General features: G+C 40.6%; 1 protein-coding gene across 4 annotated transcripts in view; it reads right to left on the bottom strand.

Annotated features, from left to right (window-relative positions):
* The window catches only part of JAK1 (Janus kinase 1), a 255,358-nt gene that overhangs the window by 81,486 nt on the left and 161,009 nt on the right, over positions 1-12,863 (bottom strand). Inside the window, exon 2 of one of the 4 annotated variants that reach the window (XM_035251737.3) lies at positions 5,799-5,917. The exons of the other annotated variants lie outside the window; for them this stretch is intronic. The gene's annotated coding sequence lies outside the window, so the exon portion shown is untranslated. The remainder of the gene's footprint in view (positions 1-5,798; positions 5,918-12,863) is intronic. 4 annotated transcript variants of the gene reach the window in all.

Here is a 12,863-nt window from a genome sequence, read left to right on the forward strand (position 1 = left end):
CAGTCTCTCCATCCCAGAAAGCAAGTACTAAATTCCCAGACCAGGTGCTAGGTCTCACAGAGCTCTATCATCAAAAAGCCCAGATCCACGAAAATACTACTGGCAATATAACAGACACAGATAAGTGGTTGCTGAGTGAACGAATGAATGAATGAATGAATGAGTGAATGAATGAACTATTTAAAAAGACAAGAACTAAGATTCTACTGCTACTGCTATCTAGCATTATGCTAGCTAGTTATCTGCCACATTTTTATTTCTCCTTCCTACCAAACTATCTGGACACAACATAAGGCATTCCAATCAAATGTGATGTTCTCTTTTGTCTCCAAATTACTGCTTGGTATTTAATGGTGTATCTCTTTTCCTAGTTTTTGGGAAGCTTGTTAGCAGTGGTTGCTGCTCACAAGAGCTCCTGACAGGGAAGCTGGCACATGCAACCCCACCTGGGCTGAGGTGAAAGGGGGTCTCAAAGGCAAGCACAGCTGAAAGGGGGAGGGTAGTGTTTAGCAGAGGGGAGAAGAATGGCATGGAAAGGAAGTAGTTTGTGATCAAAGGTTTTAAGATGGAGGGAAGAAGAGGACAAGACAAGGAAAAGAGTAGCTAAGAAAAATGACAAAGAAATAAAGAGAGTCTCACAAGAATTACCCAGAGAAAAGAAAATAGATCCAGGCTGGGCACAGTGGCTCTCATTCTGGTAATCCCAGCACTTTGGAAGGACGAGGCAAGAGGATCACTTGAGGCCAGGAGTTCAAGACCAGCCTGGGCAACATAGTGAAACCCTGTATGTACCAAAAAAAAAAAAAAAAAAAAATTAGCCAGGTGTGATGGCATACATCTGTAGTCCCAGCTACTTGGGAGGCTAAAGTGGGAGGATCACCTGAGCCTAAGAGGTCGAGGCTGCAATGAACTGTGACAGCACGCTGCACTCCAGCCTGGGCAACAGTGAGACCATCACAACAAAAATAAGATAGGATCTCAAAAACATAAGATAGGAACTTGCTCTTATTTCCACTTGCATACACTAAGTGTTATTAATCATTTGTCCAAGAGCTTTAATAGGCAAGATATGGAGGTAATTTGTTCTCTTTAGCCCTGTTCTGCTCTGAGGTGACCTCCTCAGTGGGATGGTACAGCACAGTATACTCTTTATTGATTCTTAGGCAGTATAGGTCTCTGTACCACAAAAGTTTGTGCCTTCTAAATTTCAAACAATTTCATGAAAATAATGTCGAAACTATGATACCATCTTTATATTTGTTATTTATTTAATCTCTACCTTAACCCACAAGATTCCAAGGCAGTTTATAAGAACACATTGAGTAAAACAGAAGCATATATTGTTTAAAACCAGGACTAAGGAGATTATAACATGGAACAAAAAGTCAAGGCTAGTGGAAAGTTATTTGTCAGCTACTGCTTTCCACATAGACATTAAGGATGGGCCACAAACTTGGCTTTGAGTTTTCTAGGGGTCAAAAACACGTGGGAGAGAAACATGATCAATGCATCGTTCTCAATGTCAAAAAAGGGAAAAGAAAATGTTATTTGAGGAAACGTTTTTCTGATGGTAGTTCTTAAATTTTTCTAGGGGAAGAGGGAGCATTTGAAATTTCATCTAGAGCTTTTGCAGTCCTCCCAATTACTTTGGAGAGTCATGCTGTACTTAGAAATATCAACATAAGGGCCAGGTACAGTGGCTCACACCTGGAATCTCAGCACTCTGGAGGCTGAGGTGGGCTGATCACTTGAGGTCAGGAGCCTGGCCAACATGGTGAAACCCCATCTCTACTAAAAATACAAAAATTAGCCAGGCATGGTGGCGAGTGCCTGTAATCCCAGCTACTCAGGAGCTGAGGCAGAAGAATAGTTTGAATCTGGGAGGCGGAAGTTGCAGTGAGTCAGGATATTTGCTGTTGCACACCAGCCTGGGTGACAGAGCTAGACTGTCTCAAAAAAGAAAGAAAGAAAGAATATCAATATAGGGCATATAGATTCCAAAAAAAAAAACAAGTCAGAACATGAGCCTACAAACTGCACTCTTCATTTTTAGTGTTCTTCCACAAAGCCATTTCCCCGTAGGGTTCCTCTGCCCTCCGCCTGCACATGGAATTTACTTTCTTAAAATGTACCAACCAAAATGGGCAATTAAAGTGTTTAAAATGCTAACACCATGATAAACAAGAAAATTATTCAGGAGTGAAGAAACAAAAACAATTACTGTCTACTTATCAATGTATTTGGTGAGGTGAAATTTACATAAAATCGAAGAAAATTACCAGAAAGCATCTAGGAAATGCTTGATTATTTGGTGAGAGATTTGGGGCCACCGGAATGAGGCCAGAAAACCTTCCTACTTTGAAAGATTAAGACTAAACAATGGATGGGTGTTATGAGTACAAGGTGACCATATCAGCCAAACTGGGACACCTGAGAGTTAAAGAGTGTGCTATCAATAATTACACCCAACAACAGGCATAAACTGGGGCCACCCCATCCAAACAGGGACATATGGTCCCTGTTTCATCATGGTCTCTGTGTTCATCACGGCTTTACATTCCTATCACATACACATTTCCTCATTATACTCCCAACAATATCATGTAGGATAGAGGCCAATAACATTGTCTCCATTTTACAGATAAGAAAATTCCTGCCAAAAAGATGAGTGAAGTAACTAATTCAGGTTTGCAAAGAGAAATATCTGAGCTGAGACTCTACGCAGGTCTACTGACTCCTAACCCGATTCCCTTCTATTAAATTATCTGAGTAATAACCTGGACCCAGTCAAGTATCGATGATGTACACCTAGCTAAGTTCTTTCTCTTTCCGTTAGGCAATAAAAGTTGAAAACATTTTCAAATGTCAGGAGAAAATATCTAACTCTCAGTTTTAAACGCAAGCATAGCTAGGTTCATATATTTTGAGTATTTTACATTTCTAACAGGACTTAGTTCTTGATTTCACAACTTCGTTGTGTCTTTTATTTATTTATTTATTTATTCAAATTATTTATTTATTTATTTATATTTTTTTCCATTATTCTTTTTTTAATTGCATTTTAGGTTTTGGGGTACATGTGCAGAACATGCTAGATAGTTGCATAGGTACACACGTGGCAGTGTGATTTGCTGTCTTCCTCCCCCTCACCCACTATTTCATTTCAAATGTTCTAAATATAGGCAAGGATCCTAGGTAACAACCACATAGATCCATGACAGGCTTAAATTCAAAACTCTCATGAAATTTAATTCCATGAATTCAGGCTCTCTATTTTATACACTAACAATAATCTTTCTCTGTTTTCTGATCCCTATGTCATCATCTACCTTACATTAAGTAGCAAATGATTATGAAATGTTTTATAGTATTAGGTAATTAATGGTCACTCCATCGAGTAATTCTCAAATCCAGGTGTGTATCAAAATTACCTATGAGCTTTTAAGAAACATAAGAATTCCAATCTTTACCCTACATCAGGGTCTCCAAGGCTGGAACCCAGAGTAGACAATTTTTAAACTCTCCAGGTGATTCTGAGGCCCATTTGTTCTAATACCAACCCAAAACTGACCCAGCCAAGACTTCCAAGGTAGACACAGCTAACCCCTGACTCACTAGCAACCACAATTATGTCATTCTACTCTCTCCTCTGCAACCCACACATGATTTCTTACTGATTTTCTTTTTCCATCCTCTACAATGCAGTAGCATCCTGCATTGACAGGCAGTTAAGGGCAGACACACTGCAATCAGAAAGCTGTGGGGCAAATCCTAGTCACTCCTACCAAGACCATAACCAACATCTTCTCAACTGGTCTGTGTCAAAAGATAGCAATGGTCACGATCACAACACCAATAATAAAAGCTAATATTTGCTAAGCACTTACTATGCCACTAACAATGCTAATTACTCTGCGTGAATTATCTCAATTGCCACATTAACCCTGAAAATCAGGACAGTTTTTATCCCCATTTTACATTCCGGGAGAATTTTCCCAAGGTCATACTGCTGGGAAGCAGCAGAGCAAGAACACAGATAGGTCCATTTCTGATACCTAAACTACTCCTTGTAAAAGCACTTCTAAAAGGAATCAGCAGTCCTTCTGGAAAATGAAACATTTAGGCTTTGAAGAGGCATCAAAGGTAACTTTTCCAATGGATAATTTGGGGCTTTGCTGATTGGCTGGTTGGAGAGAAACTGGATCCAATGTTTCAAATGCAACTTCACATCCCAAATATTTCCTACTCTCTAGCTGTCCCACTGGATAAGGTAAAATGTACTTCCACTTAGATGTGTTTGATTGGTAAGGTGGCCATATACACATAAAAATTATATATAATTTTTTTTTGAGAGAGGGTCTCACTCTGTCACCCAGGCTGGAGTCCAGCGGCACGATCTTGGCTCACTGCAATCTTGGTCTCCCGGGCTCAAGCAATCCTCCCACCTCAACGTCTGGAATAGCTGAGACTATAGGCGCACACACCACCATGCCTAATTTTTGCATTTTTTTTGTAGAAACAGGGTCTCGCCTTATTGCACAGGCTGGGGTGGCCATATAATTTACTGTACAAACTAGGAGGTATTAAAATATCAGAACTATTCATAATTATGCTGGGAAAATAGGAATAGGCATATAGTGGAACATATGTTCACCCTACTGATGGCAGAATTCAAAGACAATAAAGGTAAGTGAACTGCCATGGACTCACTCAACACCATGGCTCAAGTTCACGCAATAAATAATTTTTGTGTGCCTACCATGTGCCAGCTTCTATGCTAGAAATTGGTCATACAATGATAATAATTCCTGTCAACCAGACACTAACAGAACTGACTAATCATGTAACAGTTACAATATAGTAAGTTTTGTATTAAGGAGAAAAATCAAACTGCAGAATAATACATATGGCAAGATTCCATTTGGGAGGGAGGGAGGGAGGGAGGAAGGAAGGATAGACAGACTGTATTGAAAGGAAGTGTGTAGGAGCAAAAATAATCCTCTAACTCTATATAAAGGTGGATCAGGTGAGGTTTCACAGAAGAGAATGTCCTGGGGCTGGGATATGCAGAAAAAATAGATATTAAATAAGAGAAACAGGTGGGACTGGAGACAGCACATTTCAGGCAGAAATAAGAGCATGTGTATCGGCACAAGTTTGAGAGCATGTAGAGATCCTTTCATGAAGTGCAGGCTGGTGCATTGGAGGGTGGATTGGGGGTGGGTGGCCAGACATAGGGCTACAGCAGTGGGAAGAGGCAGACCTGGGCAACCCTCTACACCATGCTGAATTGCCAGGACTCTATAATGAAGATCAGAGACCAGCGAATGTTAATTTTGAGGAAGACCAATGTCAAGTCATTTTGAGAGCAGCAGACAGAAGGCAGAGACCAGCAGTTTGGAAGCAATTGCAATGGTCCAAATAAAAGATGATGTTAAACCAAACATTTATGAATCCCCTCCCTCAGACAAGGGGCCAGGCACTAGGGATTCAAAAATAAACATGATCTACTCACTACCTTATGGAAAGTGAGGTTTAAATAAAGAGACAGATACGGGAACAAATTTAATATGGAATAATGAGCATAGATGCTTTAAATAAAAGGTTTAAGTTAAGTAGAATGTTTCTGACTTTAAGCACTTCAAGAATTGCTAAAGAAAAAGCTAACACAAAGTTTAGAAGTTGTAAAGTCCCAAAACAATGAAGTAAACAGCTGAGGAGAAAAGAACCTTTCTGAGACAGAACTATCCAAGGCTGATGTCTTTTATCAAGTGGTCATAAGGATAACTGGGAAATACCTGGGCAAATGTTTGGTTTGGTTTTTGTGAGACAGTCTCCTGTCATCCAGGATTGAGTGCAGTGGCATGATCTTGGCCTCCAAGGTTGAGTCACAGGAACTGGAAGGAAGCTCCAGTAACTAGGATAAAGAAAGAAGGCTGGGAGAGGTGTTTGAAAAAAAGAATCCCCTGGGCCAATCCTTTGCCCCAGCAAAAGTCTAGACCAGCACTGTCCAATAAAACAGTCCGCAATAATGAAAACGCTCTGAATCTGTGCTGGGTCCAGTACAGCAGCCAGTTACATGTGGCTACTAGGCACCTAAAAGATGGCTAGTGCAACTGAGAAACTAACCTCTTAATTTTATTAAATGTTAATTTAAATTTAAGTGGTTACCATGTGGCTAGTGACTATTCTATTACAAGGAAACGCAGGTCTAGAGGTTTAGTGTCTGGAAAGGATAAGACAAGGGTCCTGTGACTAGAGATGCCAGAAAAAGCATGGGAACCTCTGGGCACGCAGAAAGATGGCATCTGCACACGTGCTGAGTTCTAGGGGTCAGGATGCTACAGACTTCACCCTTTTCCCTGCAGCTCCAGAAATTCTGGCAGCCAATCCCTAGAGAGACTGGAATATTGTCTTCTGAGGAACGTGACCATGTCACCAGGACCCACCTAAAGACACAGAGGCTGGGAGTTTCCCAATTAATGGCTTCCTCTTAGTGATGTTCAAAGTTCACGAGCCCCAGGCACATGCTCAGCCTTCCTCCAAGTTTAATCATAAACAGGCAAGATAAACAGATGTCCAAGGAAAGCCTCAAATGCAGATATGGAGACAGAAAAAAGCAACTCAGTGAAAACATTACACAGACAGAAAACTTTAAAAATTAATGTCTTCAGAAAGATAAAAGAATATTTTAATTTATGAATAAAGAATAAAATGTTTCTTTTTTAAAGTAACATTTCCAAGAAAAAAGGAGCTCTTGAAATATTAAAAAGATAATAACAGAAATGAAAACACAGCTGGGAAAGGACCCCATGGAACTTTCTATGTTGATAGAAATGTTCTATATTTTGTTTAGGGTGGTTAAGTGCCAAGTGTATAAGACTGTCAAAACTAAGCAAAGGAAACACTTAGGACTGGTACGTTTTGCTGTAGGTAAACAACACCTTAATTTTCAAAAGCTAGAAAGGTTGGAAGATAAGGTTTAGGAAAGGCCAGTCGCGGAGGCTCATGCCTGTAATTCCAGCACACTGGGAGGCCAAGGCAGGCCAATCTCTTGAGGTCAGGGGTTCAAGACCAACCTGAACAACATGGTGAAACCATGTCTCTACTAAAAATACAAAAATTAGCTGGCCGTGGTGGCAGGCACCTGTAGCCCCAGCTACTCAGGAAGCTGAGGTAAGAGAATCACTTGGACCAGGAGGCAGAGGCTGCAGTAAGCCGAGCCCACACCACTGAACTTCAGCCTGGGCAACAGAGTGAGACCCTAACAGGTAAAAGAACAGTTTGAAAATAGGAGAAAAAAGATAAGAAAATTAAAATGGGCAATCCAGAGAGTTACGCATCTTGAATTCTTAAAGAAAAGACAGAGAAAGTGGAGGGGAGAAAATCATCAACAAAACTATGAAAGATTTCCCAGAACCAAAGGCTACCCAGTTGCCAGGTAAGAAAGGCCCACCAAAACAATGGAGAAAAGACCTGTTTTGGGCATTCCTGGGAAATTTCAGAACATTGGAAACAAAGGTCTATAAGCTTCCAAAAGAGAATAAAACAGGCCACATTCAAAATATCAAGGATTGAGAATATTCTCAGGCTTTTTAAAAGCTGCACCGAGGAAAAAGACAATCCACCCAATGCCTTCAAAATTCTTAAGGGAAACAATTTCCAACCCAAAAGTCTATAACCAGCCAAATTATCAACAAAGTGTGAAGGAAGAATCAACAAATATTTAGACATCAAAGATCTCAAAAAATATACTGCTATGCAACCTTCTGAAGCTAAGAGAAGACAAGCTCCAACACGGGAAATAAAGATTAAACAAAAAGGAAGTGAAGGGAATTCCCAGGGGCACAGAACAGAGTCATCTCAGCACGAGAGCTGTGGTCAGCCTTAGAGGATAATGACCAGTCCCCACATGAGCAGGCCAACTCAAGAGATACTTACATTGAGGGCTGTCACTGGCAAGATCCCCATACATTGCACGGAGGGCAGAATTCCTGGGTGAGCCTGAACCAAATTCCACTTGGAATTTGGTTTTTCTTAATCATGCACTGATGAAGTTCCTGCTCCACTGTCCCCCACACCCCCCGCCACCCCCTGCCCTGTGTCCTGCTGCCTGAATCAGCAGAAGACTATTTCACCGCACAGAAGTATTCCATGTGGCCTACTCTGGAGAGATGGATAGAAGCCAGGGTGGAGCAGCTCATTCCCCTTGACTCTACTCCTCCCAGGCGCCCAACAGCTGGGCCCACTGCAGTCCTCCAGGAACCCTCAACTATGAGAAGCCCTGTTTCCCATAATTCATTCATGATCTTTTCCACTGACTTTCCCAAAAGGGTCCCTGCAATCTGTCAACTCTGGATGCAGACTTGACCCAGAATTTCTGTTCAGATCCACAGGTAATGAATTCAATCACAGGCCATGAAGCTCTTCTGGGAGCCTTCATCTAGAGATGACATCTCTGCCCTTTCTTTCTACACCTAAGTCTATGCTTGTGTTGGGAACATATACACTGGTAGGAAGGGAATGATTAATACCAAAGTGGGGGTGACTGTTATACCTGGGGTACCAGGTGATTTCTAAGATCCCAGTAATGTTCTCTTTCTTAACCTGAATGGTGGATACAGAGGTATTTTTCTCTACCCATAACGATTTATATAGTCCTCTCTATGTTGATAGATTTTTCAATTTAAAAAGTCCCCTCCATGGAAAGTTAAATATATTTAAACACCCTAAGGAGATACTCATTACTTTTCAACCTTATTCTGAGATACTATTTAGTCAAGGGCCTGCTAGCTAGGCTAGTTCTCTCCTTTTAAATCAGAGGCCTTTGCTGAAAACATGCTCCACCAGGTCCTTGGCCAGGCCAAGAAGGAGCTGAGTCTGAGCCCCCTCTTTGTAGTTAATGGAGCTAGAGGTACTGGAGCAGCACTGTATCTCCTGCATCTGGCATTTCAATACAGATGTTAGGTGGGCCAGAAAGAATGACCAGGGCCCTGAACAAATTGGGTTCCAATGAGCAACACAAGTTCCACTCAGTGAATGTGGAGTGAAGTCAACTGAAGAAACAAGGTCCAGATTTCTAAATGAAATGTTTCATTATAGGCCAGGTGCAGTGGCTCACACCTGTAATCCCAGCACTTTGGGAGGCCGAGGCGGGTGGATCACGAGGTCAAGAGATCAAGAACAACCTGGGCACCAACATGGTGAAACCCTGTCTCTACAAAAATACAAAAATTAGCTGGGCGTGCGCGCATCTGTAGTCCCAGCTACTCAGGAGGCTGAGGCAGGAGAATCACTTGAACCCAGGAGGCAGAGGTTGCAGTGAGCTGAGATCGCACCACTGCACTCCAGCCTGGCCACAGAGCGAGACTCAGTCTCAAAAACAAAAAAAAATTAAGAAAGAAAGAAATGTTTCATTATAAAGCTGCTTAGAATGAAGATCTTCCAGAAGCTATCCACACAATTTTCCACTTAACTAGGAAATATTTCTCCTTTAGATAAATGAAATTACATGAAATCATGCTAATACAATGTGTTGGAGATTACATTGATTAATAAATAACCGAAACTTGGAAAAAAAGTCAATTACCTTATCTTCTCCAGTGATCAAATACTGTGGTTCTTTAAACACCATCTTGAATGGCAGCAATTTTCTAAAGTTCTACCTAGGTAATAATCCCTTTGACTTTCATTTGCCAATTGGCGCCATTATTTACTAGTAATGTATGTCTCCTTAGCTAGGCTGAAAACAGAAATGAACAAAAGCAAGACTTTTCCTAATGAGTCTTTCCATTAGCTGCTATAAAAACAATAATGGTCCTAAGTCAAATGGGGTGGGGCCGGACAGATACACTAGATCATCTCAGGACAGAGTCGGGTTCTTGGACAAGGACCTTCCATCACTCTATGCCTTCCCACCTCCAGCACCTGCTAAGAACAGGGCCTGGCACAGAGTAAGAACTAAACTGTTTCTTGATAAATAATAAATGACATCAGAAGAAAACAGTGCTAAGAATCAAGTGACAAATATGACCCAAGTAATTAATGAAAAAGTAGCTCCCTAGAGAAAGGTAAAAATCACTGTGGTCATTCCTGGTTAAATGAATCAAACAAAATTTTTAACTATAAAGAAGAGATGTGGTATTACAGATAATCCTTGAAAATTATTTCCAAATCTGAAATTGATGGAAACAGGGAAAAGTGGCTTAAACAAAATGAATTGTAATTTAAATGGGATAAACAGGACAGGTGCAATGGCGCCCACCTGTAATCCTAGCACTTTGAGAGACCAAGGCAGGTGGATCACTTGAGCCCTGGAGTTCAAGACCAGCCTGGACAACATGGCAAGACCCCATCTCTACAAAAAAACATAAAAATTAGCTGGATGTGGTGGCATGTGCCTGTAGTCCCAGCTACTTGGGAGGCTGAGAATTACTCAAGAATTTCTTGAGCCCAGGAAACAGAGATTGCATTGAGCCGAGATCATGCCACTGCACTCCAGCCTGGGCAACAGAGCAAGACTCTGACTTAAAATAAAATAAATGAAATAAATGCTGGCAGTGGAAAATTTCTCATCCAGCACAGTGACTGACTCTAGGCAGAGCCTATCTCCCTGTCAACAGCATGGTATAGACTGAATCAGTTCTAACCCTGCCTCTGCCAGAATCTAACTCTGGGCCTTGAACAATTCAAGGAACCCTTCTGGCCCTCAGTTTTGCCCACTGTAAAACAGGCAGGCAAAATAAATTACCATGAAGCTCCCTGAAGGTCAACAGGGCTATAGGAGTCCATATATTCCTGCTTACTGATTCACCGTCTGAGTTAAGTATCAAAGCAGTACACAGGGACACGTCCAGTGCAAAACTATCTCTCATATGCTACTGGTACAGAAAATAAGAGACACAGTTCCAATTCGGGTGTTTTTTTTTTCAGTCTAAGTTCTAAAAGCTTTTTATAAATGCTATGCTTTAAGAGAGTTAAATGTATTTAGTGACTTTTAACCTGAAAACTGCTAAAAGCCAAGGAAAATAATGTAAATTGAACTCATGCCCATTTCTATTATAATTCCATTTTTTAAAGTAACTCATAAGTGTGCATGACTCACACATTTGAATATGAGATATTCCTTTATCATTTCATCTTCTATGCCAGTAATCCCACATTACAGAGTGCCAAAGCCCTTTAATAAGTGTAACATATGTTTCTACCACACTCCAAAATCCAGCACAAGACTGCTGCATTAGGAAAAAATATATAAGTGAGGATTTTTGGGCTTTGGATCATAGGACCCCAAGTCAGTTGACAAAAACATGACTCTCACCTCTCCCTTTCTGCACAGCACCTAGACTACTGATAACTGAATGCATGACAACTATTCTTCAGGCTCATACAGCCCTTTAAAGTGTACAAAGCATTTTCACTCTATTAACTGATTTCCAGTGACCTAGTAGAATGTGTAGGGAAGATGTTACCGCCTCCATTTTACAGACGAAGAAACAGATTCAGAGAATTTAAGTGACTTGCACAAGGTTATGCAGCTAGCAAGTGGCTGAACTGAGACCAGCACTCAGGTCATCTAAAACCAAAACCTGAGCTCTTCTCACCAAATTCGTTTGTAACCTAAGGATAAGAAAGTAAGTGGCTGAAATAAAAACTTTTGGAAATTTTTGTGATTATACTATTGGGAGTAGATCAACTTTCTATAAACACTGCAGCTTCTCTATGCCATTCTTAGTCCCTTTGTACGGTGGGTTGCTAGAGTGAGACAGCTTACCCATTTGGACTTGGCTCCAGATATACCCTTTCCATTTCCAACCAAGAAGATAATTCTTGAACCCTGTCCTTGGAATATGAAATACCAACTACAGCATGACTTGAGTCAACAACGGTAAAGAGAGATTAAGTAACTGGCCACAAATCACAGAGTTGTACAGGCAGAGTAGATCAGCATGGAGACTTCAATCCCTACAGATACACATTCAGACATTCCATCATCCCTCCTGAGACACAGGTCTTCCAGCAATTCTTTCAGTGACAAAAATTTCCTAAGCAGCCTATGCTGCTATTAGTTTCCTCATTAAGAAAAAAAAAACCACTATTAAATGGCCTCCACAGTTAGTTACTTTAGAACAGTTAACTAGACCATCCCCTGCACCGTGTAAATAAAAATAAGATGGTTTGTTTTTTCTTTTTTTTGCATTGACCTGACAATTTCATTGGCAGTTAAAATTAACTATACAATATTTGGAGGCAGGGAGAATCACTCTTTATCTTTACCTTTAATTATACAATAGGGGCTGGAATTCCCTGTCAGTTTATTCACCCAAGCTTACAAGAAGTCATAATGTGGGAATTTCCAAAGCCAGTCAAACATCAGGAGTACAAATGTCACGTACCTAGACTTCTCAGTTTACAAACACATTTTTTTAAAGCTGACTAGTAACAATATAAAAATCTTCCCCCCATTCACCACTTCAAACATTTAGTATGATTTAGGTTTTTGGTTAACCATGCTTGTCAAATGCTTTAAGGTGCTAAATTACTAACTGGGCTGGAACTTTCTAACCATACCTCATTTAAATACAATCATAGATTACATATCAAAAACTTAAATCTCCAAGTCTCCAAATGAGACCTGCTTTATAATCTGAATAGAAAATAGTTGGTAAGTAAACAAGCTAATCGTGATCCCCATCTCTAGAGTTAAAAAGAAAAAAAAAAAAAAAGACCATAAGGAGTGGCTTTGACAACAGTCAAACCTGAGTTTAAATCCTGGCTATACCACTTACGAGTTGTGTGTGGTCCTGGGCACTTGAGCTTCTGAACCTTAAATTTCTGCATCTCTAGTGTCAATTTGCTCTAAC

Source organism: Callithrix jacchus, chromosome 7, assembly GCF_049354715.1.
Source record: "Callithrix jacchus isolate 240 chromosome 7, calJac240_pri, whole genome shotgun sequence".
NCBI lineage: Eukaryota > Metazoa > Chordata > Mammalia > Primates > Cebidae > Callithrix > Callithrix jacchus.